This window comes from Peromyscus maniculatus, chromosome 2 (genome assembly GCF_049852395.1).
Source record: "Peromyscus maniculatus bairdii isolate BWxNUB_F1_BW_parent chromosome 2, HU_Pman_BW_mat_3.1, whole genome shotgun sequence".
Taxonomy (NCBI): Eukaryota; Metazoa; Chordata; class Mammalia; order Rodentia; family Cricetidae; genus Peromyscus; species Peromyscus maniculatus.
Genome location: NC_134853.1, coordinates 118,058,621 through 118,082,389, shown reverse-complemented (window position 1 = coordinate 118,082,389; position 23,769 = coordinate 118,058,621). Strand labels below are relative to the sequence as shown.

At 39.6% G+C, this 23,769-nt stretch overlaps 1 long non-coding RNA gene across 3 annotated transcripts in view; it reads left to right on the top strand.

The window, feature by feature from the left end:
* LOC107400839 (uncharacterized) overlaps nucleotides 1–4,892 on the top strand; it is a 214,642-nt gene extending 209,750 nt beyond the window's left edge. For all 3 annotated transcript variants that reach the window (XR_013049230.1, XR_013049228.1, XR_013049227.1), the window contains 2 exons: nucleotides 3,329–3,460; nucleotides 3,669–4,892. This is a non-coding gene — a long non-coding RNA (uncharacterized LOC107400839). The remainder of the gene's footprint in view (nucleotides 1–3,328; nucleotides 3,461–3,668) is intronic.
* The last annotated feature ends 18,877 nt before the right edge of the window (nucleotides 4,893–23,769 follow it).

The following is a 23,769-nucleotide window of genomic DNA, read 5'->3' as shown; positions in this document are numbered from 1 at the left end:
GCCACTTAAAGTAAGTTGGGAAAAAAAATGAGGCCCAGCATTGATGACTGCTTAGAGTCATGGACCAAGTTGACGGCAGGAATGGATCTCCATCCCAGGAAGGCAACAGAGAGAGTGAGACTTTGGAATAACCTGTATAAGTTCATGTGGTAGCTGTTAGGATCAACACCTGCAGAGAGGTGATGGAAGTGGTAGGGGGAGGGTATGGGGGGACAGGGTTGAGCAAGCTGGGGTTAGAAATCACTTGGTCATAATAAAAGCCTAGCAAATCCTGGAGAGAACCTGGAAGCTGGGATGACCTTACAGAGTTACTCCAAATTGAAGTAAAGGGGCCAGGATATTGTACTTATTGAGAGTGTGCCTCTAGGTCCAAGGATAAAGCCTTCAGGCTAGACAACAAGCAAAGACTCAAGAGGGAGGGAGGGGCTGAGAGGGAGCTGTCATCTTGGGGAATGTCTCGATGTTGTGACCACAGGACCTCCCAGAACTGGAGATGTCTCCTGGCTTACTCATTCCTGCAACAGAAGTTCCCACTGGGCTCATATCCCAAGTGTCAGGAGCAGGTCTCCTCCTCCGCTTTTAACATAATCAATCCAGTGAGTTCAGGAAGGTCACCTCTCTTACAAACCACAGGGGGTCAGGGAAAGACAGACAGGGCAAGGAAAGAGTGTTGGGCATTTCCTGGCTTTCTAGTTGGCCAAGACAGGTGCCTTTCAAAGTAAGTATAAAAATATCTGGAGCTAAGTGTTTCTGGCTGGCTAGTGAGCCCCTGAGCTCGGCCTAATTTCTGTCACCCTATATAATTCTGGGGTTACAGGCACCAGCCACCATTCTGGGTTTTGATATTTGCTCTGGGGATCTGAACTCTGATCTTCATGCTTGTGTGAAGATCACGTTACTCACTGAGTCATCTCCCCAGCCCCTGAAGTATCATTTTCGACATAGGACTAAATATAACTATTAAGAACTAAACTGTTGCAGACCTATATACAATGGTCTTAATTTAGTAATTACATATAAGTGAGTATATATAATGTTTGTATTTTCAAATGATGGTGAAAGAATATACTAGAATACTTACTAGTTGTCACCCTCCAGACCTAAGGGGAATAATGGTGAATACTTTTTATCTCTATTTTTAGAATTTTAAAAATTGTAATTGCATATAAATGAAGTATGAAAGTGATTTGACAAGATGTGTGAAAATGTTTAAGACTCGTTGACTTCATATTTTCTCCTCAGGTATATCATTAAAAAGGTGGTTCCACTACTGTATATACATGCTCATTCAAATATTATTCAAAGTGGTAAAAAATTAGAAATAAATATTCCAGGCAATACAACCACATCAAAGCACATTGTGAAGCCATGAACGAAAATGTTGTTTACAAATGGAAAATGCTTATGCTGTAACAGTGTGAAAAAAGCAGGATGCAAAATTGAACACACAGAATGAACACAGTTCAGCAGAAACCCAACAATCTATTCATTTAAAGACAGAAAACATTCACATGTTAATGGTTGTGTACATAAGTGTTGAGATTATACGTTTTTTCTTTTCTGCTCTTATGCAATTTCAGAAGCTCTTTTAATGAGAGGCTGTTGTTTCTATAACAGAAACAAACAGAGATTCAAAACTACTGAAGCTGGAACTGTGTACTGACTGGTTGTTAGTCTTAAGCATTCTTCCAAACCCATCATCACCTGTACCTTTGTCTCCATGGCCTTGATTCTTTGCGGGGCATTCGTTCTGGGTATGCCAGCATGAGGACTATTCTTCCCCAGACCTAGGCTTCTTTGTCAGTGATGTCGTTCCTGATTAGATCAGGGTTTCTGGGGGATCTGGGGCTTAGATCTGTACTGTCTGGCATCTGGGCACCTCCTGAAAAACTCAACGCAATACTAGTGGTCCACTTTTATGATTTCCATTTTGTTTTTACAGGAATCTGATAAATGAAGAATGATCTCACTGTTTCAGAGCCACTGGGTTAGATGACTGAGACCCAGCTTCTTATCCTAGGAGTCATGGCCCTATGTGAAATTGTACAATTTAGTGTGTGTGTGTGTGTGTGTGTGTGTGTGTGTGTGTGTGTGTGTGCATCTGTGTAGGGGTTCACAATAGCTGACAACAGCGAGCGGTTTCTTGGATCTTTGGTTGTGAGCCTTTAACTGCCGAGCCGTCTCTCCAGCCTCAGAGAAAGTTTTCTGAATATGCAACAAACAAAAACGAATCCTAAGTTTGATGTGTAATGATTCTGAGGTGTTTTTGACAGTGCTCACCTGTGTTGCATCATGTGACTTCACTGCAGCCTTGGTTCTGAGAGCGCAGGCACACTTTGCCCTGCTGTTTGCTGTCATGCTGTGCTGAGCCTATGAATGCTGTTTGCAACACATGGCTCAGATTGGAGACTAGTGTGTATTATACCTTTCAGTGTTTGTACTGTCCATACAAAATTTTCTGCTCTTCTACAAACAGTGTTTTAACAGGGTGGTGGCGGCGGAACTGGGTGTATCTATTCCTCAGCATTCAAGATCAAATTAGTGTATATTTGTATTGCATTGCTTTGGATTATTATTTGATTTTAAAAATCGCTGTTTGAGTTACTGAATTGAGTTTCTTTAAAAAAACATAATTCAGTGGGTTCATGAGCTACCTTTGCTTGGTAAACAGATGGACCTTGAAAAGAATATACTGAATGAGGTAATCCAGACCCAGAAAGACAAATGCTGCAAATTCTTATGTGCAGTTTCTAGCTCCAAATCGTCAGATATGAGTATACACTGTGGAGTAGCCACAGAAGCCAGGAAAGTATAAAGAGGCCATGGCAGGGCAAGGGACTCGAGACAGGAATAGCAGGGATATGAAGCAAGAAAAAGAAAACTGGGGAGGGGATTGTCTGGTGAGCAAGGAAAGGTCCATAAAGCAGGAGGAGGAGGAAGAAATAACACCAACGTTATTTAATAAAGTTTCAAGGATCTTCTTTTATATTTACCTAAAAATCATATGAGATACGCACACATATTTATGGGTATGCGTGTATGTATATACCTTAAAGGAAGTTACACCATTGGGGCTGACAATGCTCCCCACCAGAATCAGACTAACAACCCCCCCAGGAACAGGCATGGGACGTCTTCCTTTTGAGTGACTGGTCAGGGTAATTCAAGAGACTCCTCAAACAGTATAGTCTATTATTGTTGCCCTTGGCTGCCTCTCGGAGATTGAAGCTAAACCCCTATTGCTGTACCCATACACTGCACACCCAGGACACAATACTCAAATTACTTGAGCTGGATCTGACCTGAAAGCCTCTTTCCTGTGGTCTAGCTTCCAGGGTACCAGAAAATACCATGTAAACTGCCAAGAGAGGGAAGCAATTAGTAGTCCCACCCAGTGATACCTACCAACCATGGCGTGACCAGAATGGCAAGATATCCACAAAGGCAGCCAACATGTGAGGTAAGTGGCACCCACATGTTGGTGGTAACCAGTGACTGTTTAATTGCACTTCAGCCCATTCAACGGGAGGAAAACCACACATGGTACTAGAAACCTATCCAACTTTCCCTGGCTAGTGAGGTCGTAGTTCTTAGAAGACACCCCACCACCATTCTGTTAGACCAGTTAATTCCTGACTACGTTCTAAATTTTATCCTTATCCCCACAGATAAGTGTAGCTGTCACCTTTTATCAGCAAGCTTCTCTTTACAGCAGATGAAGACCATCACAAAAATCCACAGCTGGACATGAAGCAGACATCAACAGTTCCTGTCGAATCCAGCCCCAACAGATACAGCTGCATCACAACTCCTCCATCTATGGTTCTGCCAACATCACAGAAAAGGGGATGGGGATGTAAGAACTAAAACCCCAGGAAGTCTGCTGTGAAACAGTTTCTCCTAGAAATGTCTGCACAAGCAAGATCTGAACAATGGCAATACCAATAGACAGGTTGACATGAAAGAGAAAAATCTCAGAGTCACATCCCTGCATAAGGAACTACAGGCAACTGATGACTGCTGAGAATGAGAGTTATGTTCTATCAGGAATAAGCTCCAATATTAGTTATTTAATACAAACAGCATCTCTGAAACCACACAAACACACACACATATACATATACATGTATATGTATATATATATATGTATAAAGCAAACAACAGAGTGGACTCGGCAGGTTGTATTTATATACTTGTGCATATATACATGTAACAATAATAATGGAACAAGAAGAGGCTATCAACTTAAGATTTTTGGGAACTTTGGGAGTAGCTAGAGGGAGAAAAGGGAAGAGGAAAAGTGTTGTAATTATATTTTAATTAAAATATATAAAAATTACAAAGTGAAAGCAGTCAATGAATTTTGTTTTGTGATTAGGGCAGTTTCTCATAATTTCTGAAATGGATCTAAACATACTGCTGCATTTTGTACTATGTATTTATGCAGAACAGTGTTCTCAGAATTGATGATTATAAAAATAAACATTGATCACTTAACAAACATTCAAGATGTTCTATATCCTTCAGTATCAAATCAGTCAAGGTTCAGTTCTTTGTGTGAACATTAACAAGCATATCCATCTTATTAGTAAGCAAATTTGATTTAATTTTTAATAAATGATCAAACTGTATGTATATCAAATAATTGCTTTAAAATATTTTTTTGTAATTTATTACCAGTAAGTATGTACCTATTTTATATACATATATATCAATGGTCATGTAAAAATTTCTCAGGTATAAAGGGGTTGTGAGTGGAAAGTTTAGGAAGTCTTGTTCTCCACTGTCTATATCTGAATAATATTTTTTGTAGTATAGCTGCTATTTATTTCTTATTTAACAAGTTTTAAGTTTGTTTTTAATCATAATAAAGATATATAACATTAAATTAACATTAACGTTTTAAGTGCAGAGTATTGTTAATTATACACACCGTGTCATGTTGAATAACTTAAGTCTTGGTCCTTTTTTTTTTAATCATTAGTCTCAAGACATTTTTAATTTATCTTGATTTATTCTTTGGCCCATTGACTATACAAGAGTAAGTTATTTATTTACACGTGTTTGAGAATTTCTGATCTTTACTTTCATTGTTAGGACTGGAAATGATGTTTAATATGACTTAAACCTTATTAAATTTAAGACCTTTTGTGATCTAACAGTCTATACGGCAGAATGTCCCATTACTCTTGGGAACAGTGAATTCTGTGTCCACTAGACGGAATATTCTTCATATGTGAGTTTACTCCATCTGGCCTATTTCTTTTTTTCAAGCCTATGGTTTATTTACTGATTTCTGTTTGAGGGTCCTGTCTATTATTGATAGTGGAATATTGTAATCTCCTACTGTTTTATGTTGCTGTGTATTTCTCCAGTGCTGTCAATGTTTGCTTCATATATTTGGATGCCGTGAGTACAAATTCTGGTGATTTGGCTGCTTTTATCGTTACATATACCCTTCTTTGTCTTTCATGCCTTTTTTAAAAAAAAACTTAAATTATTTTCCTGGTGTTTGAATAGCAGACTCTCTTCTTTTTTCATATTGTTTGTAAGAAACATCATTTTCTATATCTTATTTTTATCCTGTGCATGTCTTTAAATCTAAAGTGTATCTCTTGCAGACAGCAAATAGTTGGATTTTTGTTGTTGTTGTTGTTGTTTTTAAATCCATTCAGATCAGCAGTTCTCAACCTGTGGGTTGTGATCCCTTGGACAAACCTCTATCTCTGAAAATATTTACATTATGATTCACAACAGTAGCAAAATTACAGTTATAAAGTAGCAGTAAAAATAATGTTATGGTTGGGGTCACCATATCATGAGGTATTAAAGGGTTACAGCATCAGGAAGGATGAGAACCACTGCTTCAGATGCTCTTATGTCTTATGACCAGGGGATTTAATCAATGTATTCAAAACAATTTATTATAGAGAAGAACGTAAAACTACCTTTTAGTAATTGTTTTCTGTCTATCTTATAGTTTTTGCAGTCTTTTCTTCTCTGTGTTTTTCTGACTTATTAGTAGTGGATAGTTGCAATCTTATTTTCCTCTGTGCATAATCTACAGATATTGTTTCTGTGTTTACCATAGAGTTTGCATAGCATGTCTTATATTTATAACACTGATTTCAAGCTGGCTGCAGCTTATCTTTAACAGTATGTAGCTAGAGTTTTCCTGCCTTGCCCACAGTCAGGACAAATCTTTGTCACCCGTCAGTCTCATAGCAGCTCAGACCCAACCAAGTAAACACAGAGACTTATATTGCTTACAAACTGTATGGCCGTGGCAGGCCTCTTGCTAACTGTTCTTATAGCTTAAATTAATACATTTCCATAAATCTATACCTTGCCACGTGGCTCGTGGCTTACCAGCATCTTTTCATGCTGCTTGTCACGGCAGCGGCTGGCAGTGACTCCTTCTGCTGTCCTGTTCTTTCTTTTCTCCTCTCTGTTAGTCCCGCCTATACTTCCTGCCTAGTCACTGGCCAATCAGTATTTTATTTATTGACCAATCAGAGCAACACATTTGCCATACAGAACATCCCACAGCAACAGTACATACAATTTTTACATTTTATTTTATTTCTGAATTCTTTTGGGGATGCTTGTGATTGAGCCCAGACTTTGTGTATAATCGGTGAATGTTCTGACACTGGGCCACACCTTCAGCCCTCTGCCCCTACGTAGTGTCATTACTATCACAAATTATAATTTTAGAGCTGTATTTATTTTTCATTTATGTCTAGTACCATAAATGAAATTAATTTACATACCGTAAATTATGATATTTTGCTAGTCTGCATTTGACTATGCATTTACCTTCACCATTGGACTATCTACCTTCATATGCTTGTGTACGACTCTTATACTTTCATTTCAATTAAAAATTCTCTTTAGCATTTCTTATTTTAATAAATGCAGTGATGATGAATTCCCTCGGGTCCTATTTATCTGGGAAGGCCTTTCTGCTTTATTTTTGGAGCAACTTGGGCCAGGTATAGCAACCTTGATTGACATTATTTTTCTTTAGCACTTGAATATGTCACTGTGCACCCTTCTGCCTGGCAAGATTGCAATGAGAAATTACTTGATAGTCTTACCACTTCTTCCTTGTATGTGATAAGTCACTTTGATCTCAGGGCTTCCCAAATCCCCTATCTTTTGTAGCATGAATCTTAAAAGTTCTTATTAATAAAATCAAACCCGAGGCCAGTTATTGGGGTCAATGCTGGTAGATCAGAGAGACAGAACAAGCCACAGCTACCTCACCTCGCCGGATCCTCAGCTGGTCTTGTCTCCTCAGACTGGAGGCCTCTGAGTCCTCATCCAGAATGGGTCTCAGGTGAACTGCTGCTCAAAAGCCTGAATGCTTAACCAGCCAAATGCTTCTAGTTTCTGGTCCTCACGCCTTATGTACCTTTCTGCTTTCTACCACCACTCCCTGGGATTAAAGGCTTGCTTTCTGGGATTAAAGGCGTGAGTCACCATGCTTGCCTGTATCCTTGAATACATGGATTTCTGCCTCTGGAATGCTAGGATTAAAGGCGTGTGCTACCACTGCCTATCCTTTATGTTTAATATTGTGGCTGTTCTGTCTCTGACCCCAGATTAAGATACATCAGGTTTGACCAGCCAAGACCCCCTGAAAGGTCTCCAATGACACCATGGCCCAGATGATCCAACATCCAGAACAGTTTCAGGCAACTGGCTCAGATGATACACCCTCATGGACTACTCCATAATCCTAAAATTTTCATTGTGCCTCCATAAGATACAGCGTCCCCTCCAGCAGGAAGTAGTAAGAGAAGCTATGCCCAAATTCCCAAATATACCAAGCTGGCTTTGGAGATGGAATTGGCTCACTGTTCCTCTAAACCAGACATATTGCTAAAAAAAAAAAAAAAAAAAAAAAAAAAAAAAAAAAAAAGGTTAAGAGATTCTTGAGATTCTTGTGTCCCAAATCAGAAGAACCCTCTGGTGTAGGACAGAGAAAAACCAATATTTTTATTTAAAGCATGTTGATTATAAATACAATCTCTTTCTAAAGAAAAAAAAGGGGATAGTTTAGATATGATAGGATCAAAGGGTAGATTAATGAACCTACTTTTAAAGAGTAACAACTTGTTTAAAATGTTTTACATTGCAATAGATTTTAGTTTATTGATACAAATTTAAATTTAATTTTGTCATACTGTATATATATTTCTATTCTTGTTTGAGGTATTATGTTTATGTAACTCATTTAAAATTGTAATGGATAATTAAAAAATAGATTAATAATCAGTCTAGATTAATAATCAGTCATCTGTGATAATCATATTTGTAGCCATGTTAGTTAAGTCTTCTAGGTATACATAAATATATTTCAGATAGATAGGTAGTCTTCAAACACTTCAAAGACCTACAGAATATGGCATTCAAAATGTTTTAAAGATTTAGTCTTTCTGGACAGTGAGACATGTCTGCTTCTGACAGCACCAATTTACTTCAGAGAGGATTATGGGCATCGAAGACACTCCATATGGAGTTTATCTTCACCTTGGCAAAAATTGCCATTTGGGCAAGAAACTGTTCTTTCCTAGACTGCTTGATCAACTGGACATGCAGGACCCATAGGAAGGTGACCACTGAACTTTGCTTGACAAAATGGTCCTTCAGGTTCTTGCTTTACAGAGGAAACCGTCAGACATTCTACAGGACACAGAAAAAAGTAACTGAGAGACTGTAGGCCTGTGGGCTGAACACAGATGCCCCAACTTTACAAGAGAACGTTGGATGACTGTCCAGGCTGTCAGCTGTCTCTGTCTACCCTGTAAGACTCCCGAAAGTTGCTTGCATCCTTTTCCCATTTCTCAGGTAGTATTATATCCTTCTGAGGTCTTTGATATGGTTAAAGACTAGATACTTAAAATTTTCCTTAGTTATGATAAAAGATAAGTTAGATGTAAAACCTTAAACTCACAAATATAAGATAGATATCTTCTTTAATATTGTAACTGTAATTCTTACGTGATAATTGTTTCGTTATATGTAATTTTACTATGTTAAAGTTAAAACCTTCCTTTTTGAAAAAGAAAAAAAAGGGAAGTGCTGTGGATATCGCTCTATATAAATAAAGCACTGATTGGCCAGTGACCAGGCAGGAAGTATAGGCGGGACAAGGGGAGAGGAGAATTGAGGAAGGAGGAAGGAAAGAGGAACCACCTGGAGCTGCCACCAGGACAAGGAAGATGTAAAGTACCGGTAAGCCACCAGCCATGTGACAAAGTAAAGATTAATAGAAATGGGCTAAATATAAGAGTAAGAGCTAGACAATGATAGGCCTGAGCTAATGGCCAAGCAGTTTAAATAATGTAAGCGTCTGTGTGTTTATTTTATAAGTGGGCTCTGGGACTGGTGGGACTTGGTGGCGGGAGCTGGAGAGAAATTCTTCAACAACAATCTTTGATTTTGACAACTTGACTATAATTTCTCTTAGCATGTGCTTCTTTGTAGTAATCTCGACTAGGGTTTTGGACATCTGGATGTCCATTTCCTTCCACAGGTTTGGGAATGGTTGACTACTATTAATTTGGACAGTCTTTTATTATCTGCTTCCTTTCTGTTCTCTTTCTCTCATTTTTATTTATTTATTGCTTTAGCAGTAGGAATCTAACCAAGAGCCCAAGAAGTACTCTAAAAAGCACTCATCCCTTTCATTTCTAACCTTTCTAGTCTATGGTGTCCCCTAATTTCTGCAGTTTTTTTCTCCTTTTATGTTCATTTTATTATACTTCGGACCGGATAATGTCAATGATCCATCTTTGTGTCTGTTGATTCCCTTTCATGAATGAAGTTACTAACGAACTCCCTCTCTTGTGAATTTCCAATTCTACTGTGTTCTTTAGCTTTAGAATCACTGTTTGGTTATCTAAAAAAAATTCAAGAATATTGATATTGCCATTCTGTTCGTGTTTTCTTGTGAGTTGATTGAATATCTATAATATGGTTATTTTGAATTCTTAATTTGGTGATTCATTTAACTCCATTACTTGCAGTCAGGTTTTGGAGATTTATTTTGTTCCTGTGATTAGGCCATGTTTTCTCATTATTTTCTGTGACTTGTACCTTTGTATTTGGAGTTGTATATTTGAAAAACACATGTCTTTGTATCTTTATATTCCTCTGTACAAGGGAGGACCTTTACAGTCATCCACAGTGTAGATTCTGGAACCCTCTCAAGTTTTCCCAAGGACACATTTTCCATGCTTGTTGTGTACAACCCCGCCAGAATTTTGCTGGTTTATTCTTAAGCTTGTAGTCTCTTTCTCCCTCTAGTGTCTATCTGTAGTAGTACAAGTTTCACAGTGCTAAACCATGTGCCTTTCCCTGTGGCCTCAGGCCAACCAGGTACTATTTCTCTATCAGGAACCTGTGTTGGGTGAACCAGTCTCTCTGAAGCTCTCTGAAGAGCTGGGATTTTTCTGACACATGTTCCATTCATCCCTTCCACTCCCAAAGCCACAAGCTGGGCTCCCACTCCCTATAGTGGCGGGCTGTGCCAGTTTCTGTTTGTGGCATTACAAGTTCTCTGGCACCAGCACAAGCTGTTGAGCTCACTTTTGTTCTCTGTAGCCCCTAGGCATGAACACTGTGAAGTATGTGAGACAGAAATTAGTTCCTCGAGAGAAAAGACTTGGAATGTAAATTCTACTTTTCTCTTTACCTCACAAGGAAGAAGCTGCAAATTGGGCTTTTGCGCTCTGAGATGTGGGGCCTTGGCTCTGGAGAAAGTGACATGTTTGAAATGGAATTGCTTCTTTTACTCTTCTCTCTCTATGAATCCCTGTTTTATCCTCCTTCCTTCCTTCCTTCCTTCCTTCCTTCCTTCCTTCCTTCCTTCCTTCCTTCCTTCCTTCTTCCTCCATTTCTTTTGAGATTGACTAATATTGCTCAGGCTGGCCTTGAACTTATGATCTTCCTACATCAGCTTCTTATGTAGCTGAGATTAAGGATGTATATCATTGTGCCTGGCTTACCATTTTCAATGTGACTATTCTTGGATTTTAACTTAAGGTGTTGAAATTTCCCAGTTGATTTCTGGGGTTCTCATAAAGACATTTCTCACTCATATGTGTTGTATTTTAGTCAACCTTTCTATGAGGGTGATGAGATTTGGTGCTTCAGATTCTGCCATCTTGCTGATATCACTCACCTATATCTCTTAAATAATGAGAAATGAAAACATACTCCACACTCATGTTTAAAATGCAAAATTTCCTACCCCATATGCTACCTTCTTGATGTGTTTTTTACACAGTTGTCATAACAAAGTACATTACTCAACATTGCTCATCCAGGGACTCTGGGTTTCTATGAGCAGATTCAGTATTACATTTTACTCAAGGCCTTGCATTGGAGAGCCATGTATTTCATAAACACAAAACCATTATTGAAGGACACATAGGTGCCTCTGTCAATCAGATTCTAGTGTTGAGAGCTGGCGTATGCAACTGTCCCAGTCACCTTTAACCGTCAACTTGACACAGCCTAGAATCATCTGAGAAAGAAGTCTCAATGGAGGGATTGCAGAGATCAGATGGGCTGTTGTAGCATGTCTGTGGGGGACTGTTTTGGTTGCTAACTGATATAGGAGGGCCTAGCCCATTGTGGAATGCACCAGTTCCTAGGTCAGTGGTTCTCAACCTTCCTAATGCTGTGACTCTTTAATACAGTTCCTCATGTTGTGGTGACCCATGTATTATTTTTGTTGCCACTTCATAACTGTAATTTTGCTACATTTATGAATTATAATATAAATATCTGTGTTTTCTGATAGTCTTAGGTGACCCTTGTAAAAAGGCCATTTGACCCCAAAAGGGTCACAGCCTACAGATTGAGAACCACTGCCCTAGGCAGATAGGTGTGCTGTGGGATGTTCTGTATGTCCTGTGGGAGCCCTTCTTGGGTTCTTTGTGGCGTTACCCAGCAGGTCCGCATAGAGGATGATTAGGACCATGGGCCTGAGTGCAGGTGTCTGAGATGGTCTGCACTTGGCTGTGCTGGGGGATGGTCTGTATCTCAAGTTGTTCTGATTGATCAATAAATAAAACCTGATCGGCTGTGGCTAGGTAGGAAGGATAGGCGGGACTAACAGAGAGGAGAAATAAAAGGACAGGAAGGCAGAAGGACTGACTGCCAGATGCCGTCATGACCAGCAGCATGTGAAGATGCCGGTGGGCCACCAGCCACGTGGCAAGGTATAAATTTATGGAAATGGTTGATTTAAGATAAAAGAGCAGTTAGCAAGAAGCCTGCCACGGTCATACAGTTTGTAAGCAATATAAGTCTCTGTGTTTACTTGGTTGGGTCTGAGCGGCTGTGGGACTGGCGGGTGACAGAGATTTGTCCTGACTGTGGGCAAGGCAGGAAAACTCTAGCTACATAGGTGGCCCTGGACTGCATAAGAAGCTAGCTAAACACAGGCCTGCCAAAAAAATCAGTAAGGTAATATCTCTCCATGAATTTTGCCTTCACGTTCATACTTTAGTTCCTGCCCTGTCTTTGCTTATTGACGATCTATGACTTGGAAGTGTTAAAAGAAAAGAAAAAAGAAAAGGAAGAAAAAATGCATTCCTCTCCTACGTTGCTTTTCATTCTAGCGTTTTGACACAGCAATGGGATGGAACTATACAAGCAACTAAACGTCTCTTCTCATGAACAACTCCTGACAGATCTCAAAGGAAACCTTTTTTTATTTTTACTTCTCTTACTGAATGTATTTCTCACATACATTAAAGATTGATGGTTTGCATAATTGCAACATCAAAGATAGTCTCCACCTCAGAATGTGAGGCACATTAGGACAGTAGAAGCCCCTAGGTAAAAGCAAAAGCAGATTAGTTACTTACCAAGTCTGTCTGTTTCAGAAGGCTTGACTACAGTAGATTCCTGATCAGTATAGAATTACCTTCTAGTGTGGAAAATCCTTTCTTTGCTTTTGCTTTCTAATGTGATATGAAATATCCATCAATTTATTTCATATATATATATATATATATATATATATATATATATATATCCTAGTAATTAGAAATGACAGATGAACATTTTGAAACAGTCAAAAATTTATATTACCATTAAATTTGGGCATAAGTACAAGTAATTTATATATAAACAGTGGTACCAATCTTTTTTCTTTACCATATGGATCAATATAAATAAGTGATAGTTTGTACAATGAAATAAAATTGATTTGTAGTTTTTTAATAGAAATATTATTACCTTATTGTGTTATATCAATGCTGTAATAATTCTGTTACAGCATTTGAATATTATACATAGAATTTACAAATATAATTTTAAGTTTAATGACATGTTACTATTGAATAAATCAAAGTCATGGGTTAATAATTTCGATTACTGCTGTGGGACGGTCTGTATGTCAAATTGCTCTGATTGGTCAATAAATAAAACACTGATTGGCCAGTGGCCAGGCAGGAAGTAGGTGGGACAAGGAAAGAGGAGAATGATGGGAAGCAGAAGGCTGAGGCGGAGAGACACTGCAGCTGCCGCCATGACCAGCAGCATGTGAAGACGCCGGTAAGCCACCAGCCATGTGGCAAGGTATAGATTTATGGAAATGGTTAATTTAAGATAAAAGAACAGTTAGCAAGAAGCCTGCCACGGCCATACAGTTTGTAAGCAATATAAGTCTCTGTGTTTACTTGGTTGGGTCTGAGCGGCTGTGGGACTGGCGGGTGACAAAGATTTGTCCTAACTGTGGGCAAGGCAGGAAAACTCTAGCAACAAATGGCGCCCAACGAGAGGCCAAGAGTTTCCACCTAAAACCTGAGAAAAGATTCTAAAACGGAGCTAAAAACAGCTTCCTAATTGTCTCTCTCAAATGAGCGGCAGCCTGCCGGTTTGAGCTACTGGCGGGTTCCTCGCGTGCAAGCTTGGTCTGCAGTATGGCGGGAATGAGGCCTCTGCAAGTGGCACATTAAGCTGCGTGGTGGATTTAGCCTTTGCTAGTACAAAACAAAAAAAAGAGGTTTCTGGGCTACACGCTGCTTTGATAAGAAGCATAGACCCACTATTTCCGAGAGTTGATGGCTCCCAGAGCTGGCAGAAAACGTACCACCGCCATGTTGGGAAGCTGAAGTGGGCCGAGCCAGCAGCCGCAGCGCTTAAAAGGCTGCAGTTTAAAGCAATAGGCTCAAGGTAATATTAAAAATAAGCCATGTAAAGATGGCTACCACACAGAGAATCTGGATTATGTTCTCTTTGATATTTGTAACTGAAGAAAAACATTTGATTGCAAAAGCTGTTGAGTTATGCAAAAATGTGTATTTTAAAGGTACCTTGACTTCAAAATTTGGATATAAGGATATGTTGCTTTGGAAAAGAGGCTCTGGTTTTGTTTCCACAGAAAGCCAGAGGCTATGGATTTGTTCCAGATTAAGATACATCAGGTTTGACCAGCCAAGACCACCTGAAAGTTCTCTGATGACACCATGACCCAGATGATTCAACATCCAGAATCGTTTCAAGGCAACTGGCTCAGACAATACGGTCTCACGGACTACTCCATGATCCTAAAATTTTCTTTGTGTCCCCATAAGATACAGCGCCCCCCTCCAGCAGGAAGTAGTAAGAGAAGCTACGCCCAAATTCCCAAATATACCAAGCTGACTTTGGAGATGCGTAAAAGTTAAAAACCTTCCTTTAAAAAAAAAAAGAAAGGGGAAGTGCTGTGGGACGGTCTGTATGTCAAATTGCTCTGATTGGTCAATAAATAAAACACTGATTGGCCAGTGGCCAGGCAGGAAGTAGGTGGGACAAGGAAAGAGGAGAATGATGGGAAGCAGAAGGCTGAGGCGGAGAGACACTGCAGCTGCCGCCATGACCAGCAGCATGTGAAGACGCCGGTAAGCCACCAGCCACGTGGCAAGGTATAGATTTATGGAAATGGTTAATTTAAGATAAAAGAACAGTTAGCAAGAAGCCTGCCACGGCCATACAGTTTGTAAGCAATATAAGTCTCTGTGTTTACTTGGTTGGGTCTGAGCGGCTGTGGGACTGGCGGGTGACAAAGATTTGTCCTAACTGTGGGCAAGGCAGGAAAACTCTAGCAACATTCCTATAATAGATTATAGGAATCTATGGCTGGTCAAAATGCAGAGAACAATTGACCAGGTCCCTATCCCAATGCATACATCTACAGTTTAACTCGTATGCCTAAGGCTTGGGGAACATTGCAGAAGTGGGGGGGTGGGCAGAAAGACTGTTTGAGCCAGGGGCCAGGATGTCTCCTGTGAGACAGTATCTTTTACATGTAACAGGGAAGCTAAACCTATAAAATCTCAACAATATTGTCCCCTAAACAAGACCCGTATAACAGCACCAGTTGACATGGCAGTATGGATGGGGAAATCTCACAAGGCCTTATCCTAAAATCAAGAGCCTAGGGTAACTAATGGCTGCTGAGAGAGGATGAATCAGTCTCCTTAGGGAAAGCCATCCCTGATAGTTTAACCAGTCCCAAGTGGTCAACCCTTGACAAATACTCATAAGAGCAACACTAAATGGACTCAGTAGGCTGTATTTAAATATACACATGTGTACACACAGACACAGACACAGAAACAGACATACATACACACACACACACACACACACACACACACACACACACACACACACACACCAATTAAGGAAGAAGAGGTCATGGATTTGAGAGGGAGTGTGTGTATGGGACACAGGTGGAGTTGAATTCAGGAAAAGGAGGCATGGAAATGGTATAAGTATAGATTCATGTCCTGAGTTCTTGTATAACTTCCAGGGATCTACCTGGCTAGGTGGTGGGTGATGGTGCTCTGCATGCTGTGAATGTGTTGTTCCCAATGGTTAATAAATAAAAATTGCTTGGCCATTAGCTCAGACTTATTATTGACTAGCTCTTACACTTAAATTAACCCATAATTCTTATTTATGTTTAGTCATGTGGCTTGGTACCTTTTCTCAGTTCTGCCTTCACATCTTGCTTCCTCGGTGTCTGGTTGGCAACTCCTGACTCAGCCTTCTTCTTCCCAGAATTCTCCTTGTTTGTTTATCCCACCTATACTTCTTGCCTGGCTACTGGCCAATCAGCATTTTATTTATCCACCAATGGGGACAACACATTCACAGCATGCAGAACACCATCATCCATCATTTCCCCTTTCTTTCTATTTAAAAGGAAAGTTTTAACTTTAACATAGTAAAATTATACATAACAAAACAGTTATCAAGCAAGAATTATTGTTATAATATTTAGTCTATTTGTATTTGGCAAAAATCAAAGAAGATACCTATCTATTCTATATTTGTGAGTCCAAGGTTCCATATCTACCTTATTTCCTATCAAAACCAAGGGAAACCATAATTATAACTATCTAGTCTTCAACTGCATCAAAGACCTCAAAAGGATATAACATTACCTAAGTAAACAGGAAGAACATTGTAGGCAACTTCCAAAAATCTAGAATGACAGAGACAGGTAGCTACCTGGACAGTTACCCAAAGTTCTTCTGCAATGTTGGGGTATCCATTCTTCAGCCTACAGGCCTATAGTCTCTCAGTCGCTTCTCTTTGTGTCCTGTAGAATGTCTGGAAGTTTCTTCTGCAAAGCAGGAACCTGAAGGACCATTTTGTCTTGCTAAGTTCAGTGGTCACCTTCCTATGGGTCCTGAATGTCCAGTCAATACATTTTATCAAGCAGTCCAGGCAAGAACAGTTTCTTGCCCAAATGGCTATTTTTGCCAAGAAGAAGAAAAATTCCATATGGAGTGTCTTTGACACCCATCTCTCTCTCTGAAGTAAATTGGTGCTGCCAGGAGCAGACATGTCTCACTGTCCAGAAAGCCTAAGTTTTAAAAACATTTCAAATGCCATATTCTGTAGGTCTTAGACATGTTTGAAGATTGCCTACCTAATTGAAATTTATCTATGTATACCTAGAAAACTTAACATGACTATTAAACATAAATAAGAATTATGGGTTAATTTAAGTATAAGAGCTAGTCAATAATAAGCCTGAGTTAATGGCCAAGCAATTTTAATTAATACAAGCTTCTGAGTGATTATCTTATAAGTAGCTGTGGGGTCTGTGGGGCTGGGCAGGACTAGAGAAAACTTCAGGTACAGCTAGAGGTGACAAGGCAATGAAGAAATGATAGGCACACAGAGAAATACAGAAAAGCTGGGATTGAGTAGACTGGACTCTCTGATGGAGATACTGCAGCACCATGGAAACTCAGCATGTTTATTATATATACAGTTGAACACAGAGGTGGTGTTATTGCATACAGACAAACAAAGAGGCAATGTTATTGTACACAGCAAACAAGGAGGCAGGTTTAGTCAACCTCTGTAGGGGAAGCTTCTGTAGGGGAGCAGTGTACAGGCCTTACACAGCCAGGAGGAGAAAGCGATGTTGGGCATTTTTTTGCACATGCTATCAATATCTGCACATGGACAAGAAGAAGGCTTAGCTGTCCTTTGGATCTTCACTCTGTGAGTGTGTTTGGGGCGGGGCTTTTGCCATTTTCTTGAGTCTGAGGCTATGGCCATTGACATGGACATGCTCATGTCTCAACAGCACACATGGACCAAGGACTTCATTCATTCAGAAATTCCTCCAGTCTCCACACTCACATCTGAAATTCTAATCAAATCAAAACAAAATAAAACAAAAACCTCTACAATTAAAAAAATTGCTCAAATGTAGGGAAAAAGGAACTTTGCAGTTAGGTTATCATATTTCCTTAAATTATGTCTTTAGTACACGAGGAAGCTCAATCACTAATGGTAGAATAGTCACACATCCACAATTATAATGAAATTCTATTATCTTACAGTTAACGGGGAAAAAGCATGGATTTGAGAAATATAGGTATATGGGAAGGTCTGGAGGGAGGAAGGGGAATTGGCAAATGATGTAATTATACTCTTGAAAAAAACAAAAGAAATTAAAAAAATAAAAAAATTCTGTTATCTTTGAAGTCTTGCTTACCTCATTCATATAAAAACACCTTTATTTACATTTTAGATTTTTATTTCTATCAGTCTATTTGTCAATATATAAATATAGAATAAATAACATGTATCTTTCTATACAATGCAAACCTTTAGTCATCACTCACATGCTGTGTGAGACTCTTCTTTCTGGGACTCATGACATGTTCAGGGTAGCTGAACTGGTTGTGCTTTGCCAGTCACCACTCACTGCTCCATGGGGATACTTGGAATAAAGAGTGGCAGGTGAAAATCCTGCTGGTCTCCTCTGTGTAGCTGTTTGGGGAATGTGCTAGATCATTCTCATTCCAGGAGGGAAAGAGATGTGGCTGAAGGTCCTCTGTGGCATCTTCTGGCTATGGGGACTTTGTTTTCAGTTGTTTCTGGTTCTGTGGTTGCCATGTGGCTGCTGTTTTCTGAGTGGCCTCACACATATTGCAGAATGGCCCATTATGCATAGCTTCATTACTGTTTAAAACACTGGGTTTGGGAGAATTTGATATCCGTACCTGGATGCATTCAAACTTTTGAAACTAGTTCCAATATTGCCATTGTTGAAAGAATCCTTCTTCGCTGCTCAATGAAAATCAACTCAAAATTAACCAGAGACTTAAGTATAAGACCTGAAACTATGAGACAGCTAGAAAGAAACACGTGGAAGGCTTCAGGACACTGGATGGGTAAGCTTTCTTGGAAAAGATCCAACACACACACACACACACACACACACACACACACACACACACACACCGAAAACCAAAACAGACAAAAGGGTTACGCTTAAATAAAAAGCTTTTGCAAAACAAACAACACAGTATAGACACAGTTTACAAATGAAAGAGAAATAGCTTGCACAGTGTGAATCTGACAAGGAGTGGGTGCCCAGAATTTATAAAGAACTCTCAAAACTCAGGAGCAAAAACTAAACAATAAGGTTGGAAAAATAGGCAGAAGAGCTATAATAGACAAAGAAGATATACAGATAGTCAACTAACACATGAAAATGTGCTCAGCATCACCAGTCATCAGGGAAACACATATTAAAACTACTGTGAGATCCCACTTCAGTCCAGTAAAAATGATTACCTAAGGGACTGAAGAGAGTCGGTGCGAGCAAAGATGTGGAGAGAATTGAACTGTTCTGCACTGCTGCTAGGAATAAAAACCCATACAGCTGCCCTCAATTGAAAACTAATAATTATAATCTTCAAATGTGATTTTTAATTATTCCACATTTGAAGTTATTTATTAGTATATATTAGTTGTAGAAAACAAAACATAGTTCTAATAGTAACTTGGGGATTTTAATCTCATGATTTATAAATGCACACTTTTTCTTCATAATGATTCTTAAAAATGTGAAGAGATTGTTAAAAATTTTCTTGATCAAAATCTGCCTTTTTTGGATAGCGATGCTACAATCCATAGACCCCAAGAGGCTAGGTACCAAGGAGGGCCCAAGATAGGACGTATGGATCTCCCAGGGAAGGGGAAATAGAAGAGTTCTTGTGGGTAGACTGGGAGTGAGTGGCTATGGGAACATGAGGGATTGGGTTGGATGAATGGAGGGAAAGAGTACTGAAAGAGATGACTGGAAATGGGGGGGCGGCATTTCGGGGTCAGGTAAAAACCTGATGCTAGGGAAGTTCCTAGGAATCTACAAGGATGACCTCAGTTGAGACTTCCAGCAATGGTGGATATGTAGTCTGAACTGGACATCTCCTGTGCCCAGGCAGGACTTCCCATGGAGGGATTGGAAAACCAGCCCACAATCTTAGACCTACAGTCTATCTTGCTTATAGGAAGTGTGGGAGATTGGTGACTACTACAGTTGTCAACAGAGAGCCTTCATCCAGTAACTGATGAAAAGAGATATAGAGACCCACAGCCAAGCAGTGGGTTGACCTCAGGGAATCAGAGGGAAGAAGGGTTCTATGAGCCAGTGGTCATCACAAGGGAACCCACAGAAACAAGTAACCTGGGCTCATAGGAACTCAGAGTCTGGACCGATAGCCAGGGATCCTGCATGGGACTAACCTAGGCCCTCTACATATGTGTGATAATTGTGTAGCTTGGTCTACTTGTGGGACTCTTAGCAGTGGGAGCAGGAGCTGTCCCTAATGCTTTGACTGGCTTTTAGGAACCTATTCCTCATAGTGGGTTGCCTTTCCCATCCTAAATACAGGGGAGGAGCTTAGTCCTATCTGAACTTGATATGCCAAACTTTGTTGATACCCATAGGAGGACTGCCACTTTCTGAACAGAAACAGAGGAGGAGTGGATGGGAGGTGGGGGAGATATGGAGGAAGAGGATGGGAGGAGAGGAGGAAGGGGAAACTGGTTGGGATGTAAAATATATGAATAAATTTACTTAATAAAAGAAGCAGCCTTTCTTTTAAACATGTCTGATAATGTTTATGTATTACAACTTGTGAAAATGTTTTCTGCATTCATTCCAATTTTATAATCATCTCTAACAAAAGTTTTTAAAAGCGTAATTACATATTAATGAAAAATGTGTTTTATAAAATAAAACCCATATTTCCATAAAACACAGTGGAAGAAGACATTTCTAAAAGTTGTCCTCTGACTTTATATTCCATGCCCCTCCCCCAATCATAGCCATCAAGGGGCTTTACAAAGCACTTAGCCTATTGTACAACAAATTCTGATTTAATTGGTCTGCCTTAGAGTTGGAAACTTTTGTTATGGGCATGGGTCTGACTATTACAGTAGCCAAGAGAGCTTGGGCAATATCTATGCCCGTACTTTAGACCCCATGTTTTGGGCAGCATATTTTATTTGCAAAGAGAACCACTGTTCAAGGCAATATCTTGCCTGCCCTTACCATGCTGCAGTGAGAGTCATTGCTTAGCCTTCTATGTAGAAGATTCTAGAGCATGCAGAATTGAAAGGCATTGGCTTAAGATTTATAAAGCATGATCTCTCAAGCATAGTGACTTGAAATTTGGCTGCAAAAACTGTAGACATATTGGGGTCCTTCTTAATGTGAGGCCCTCTGCTTTGCACTGGTGGACTATGGTGACATGGACAATGGCTTTTAATCCTGGATACATGCTATGGTTGCCTAGAGAGTCAACAGAAGAAAAAACGGATACAAAGGAAATCCCTCAGCCCTGGCTGTGCTTCATCTAAGTATGGTGCATGAGAATCTCAGGAGATGGCAGGTATCTATGGTCTTTAAAAAAAAAATGTCAGCTACTTTAAAGAGTAGTTAAAACAGGGGACAATTGGTTTAAAGAGAAGGGTCAGCACGTGATTTCCAGTTGCTGCTGACCATTTGTCCAGTTACATTGGCTCCTTAGTGTCTGGTGTCTTTACCTGTCCCTAACTCAAACTGTGTTGCTCTCATTAACTGCACATGCCTTGCTAGTCTACCCTCTCCATATGAACAACTTTATCATTCAGTGAGTGAATTTCTTGCTTGCAAAGTCTCCCTTCTTGCTCCAGCTTTCAGTGTGTACCTCTTCTGCATCTTCCTTTCAGTGTGTGTGTGTGTGTGTGTGTGTGTGTGTGTGTGTGTGTGTGTGTGTGTGTGTGTGTGTTCTTTTCTGTAAGGTCAATGCCAGCCTATGGCAGGGTTTTGAGAAATTCATGTCATCGCTGCTAATTGTGCTTTTGCTGAAGAAGTTAACGATTCTCCCTGCAGAGTGGATGAAGACATGGAATAACCAATGCTTTTCATTCTCCATCTTCTGCTTTCCATTTGGGACATCTTCAGAAGGTAGATGATAGGCCAGCTGTTGCATGAATCTTAAAAGTTCTTATTAATAAAATCAAACCCGAGGCCAGTTATTGGGGTGAATACTGGAAGGTCAGAGAGACAGAACAAGCCACAGCTATCTCACCTCACCAGTTCCTCAGCTGGTCCTGTTTCCTTAGACTGGAAGCCTCTGAGTCCTCATTCAGAATGAATCCCAGCTGAACTATGCTGCTTCAAAGCCTGAAAGCTTAACCAGCAGAATGCTTAACCAGCCAAATGCTTCTAGTTTCTGGTCCTCACGCCTTATATATCTTTCTGCTTTCTACTACCACTCTCTGGGATTAAAGGCTGGCTTTCTGGGATTAAAGGCATGTGTCACCATGCTTGACTGTTTCCAATGTGGCCTTGATCTCACAGAGATCCAGAGGGATTTCTATCTCTGGAATGCTAGGATTAAAGGTGTGAGTGCCACCATTTTTTAGCCTTTGTATCTAGTAGCTGTCTGTTCTCTGACCCCAGATAAATTTACTAGGGTACACAATATTTTGGGGAACACAATACCACCACAGCCAGCCTCTTGGTGAGGGATCTCTAGAGGTAGATTTTCTATTTTATTGTTTTCTTCCACTCTTGGACCATGTGTGGGAAGGTATTAAATGGGCCAAAAAGTTTCTCACTCTGATAAATATCTTTTGGGGTTTGGGAAACAGAAAGACCTGAAAGAGTTTATAACTTGAAAATAAAAGTTTCCTAGTCCTTCTTTGATATAATCTAAATATTTCTCAATGCTTTCCTACTTGAAAAACAAATCTTAACTATAGCGCAAGGTTCATCTTCACCATTTCCTTATGTTTAGCCATCCATCTATTCATGATTCACTTGTTGAATACATTGTGTGTCAAGGCTCATGTAGACCCTGTGAAGACCCTGAAGAGTCTGTGTGCTGGCTGAGTGTGTGCAATTTTCAGAGTCAGGGTTTACACAGTAACAGAGTTGAGTCCTTTACCAAGTTTCCACCCACTTTATCTTAGATTAATTTTTCTTATTAGTGGAATATGTTAGATAAACGGTACAGGTAAACACATTTTGAAAATTGATTCTCTTACCTAAAAACAAACAAACAAAAAACAAAAAAACCCCAAAAGACTCTCCCCAAAAAACCCAAACTTGAAAACTCTATAAATTATATGACTGCAAGGTAAACAAATGCATATTCATACAAACACAGATCTGTTTTTATAAATATAATGCAAATGCACACATGATGTGTGTGGCTAATGCATATGTAGACCCTGTAACATGTCCGTTTCAATGCTAAATATTTAAATTCTCCTTAAAAATGCCAACAAATTGCTAATTCGTGGCAATTGTAATCTAATTCTGCTCTAAAACCAAGTATAACTGGTACACAATTTCCAGTCCTGATATTGGAGTCTCAAGTTAGGAACTGGATAATTACTGTGTAATTATGTGGCTTTGGGTAGTGATGCACACTGATGGTGGTTGGAGGAGCACTCGATTCATTTGGTATACTTATAAATTATTTACCCATTCTGCTGGCATTCTTGAATTTGCATTCATATATTTTAATACTATGTCATTGTACGAGCATTTGCCCTTGGCTGAAAAATAATAGAGTCTAATGAAAACAAAACTAAGTCATTGGCCTTTGCTTTACAATGTTTCTGAGAAGTGAATCTTATTTTAAAATCACCACTTCGAATGTCCAGACTTCTTGGTTACCTATTCATTTCCTCTGGCTTTTAGAAGCTGATTATTTATTTTGTTGCTGTTGTTCCGAGGCTATGGCTTAGGAACACAGAGCTCCATGAAAACGGTAGAAGAAATATTCATAGAGCTCTATTGAAATATATGCAAAGCAAATGGTACCCAGCTTGTGATTTGGTCACCTGCATAGAGTGCATTGGCAATCCTGTGTGCTCATTACCCTCTCTACCTTTAGTAAACCATTATTCGTCTATGGCTTGCTGCCCTAGTGGTAATGTCAG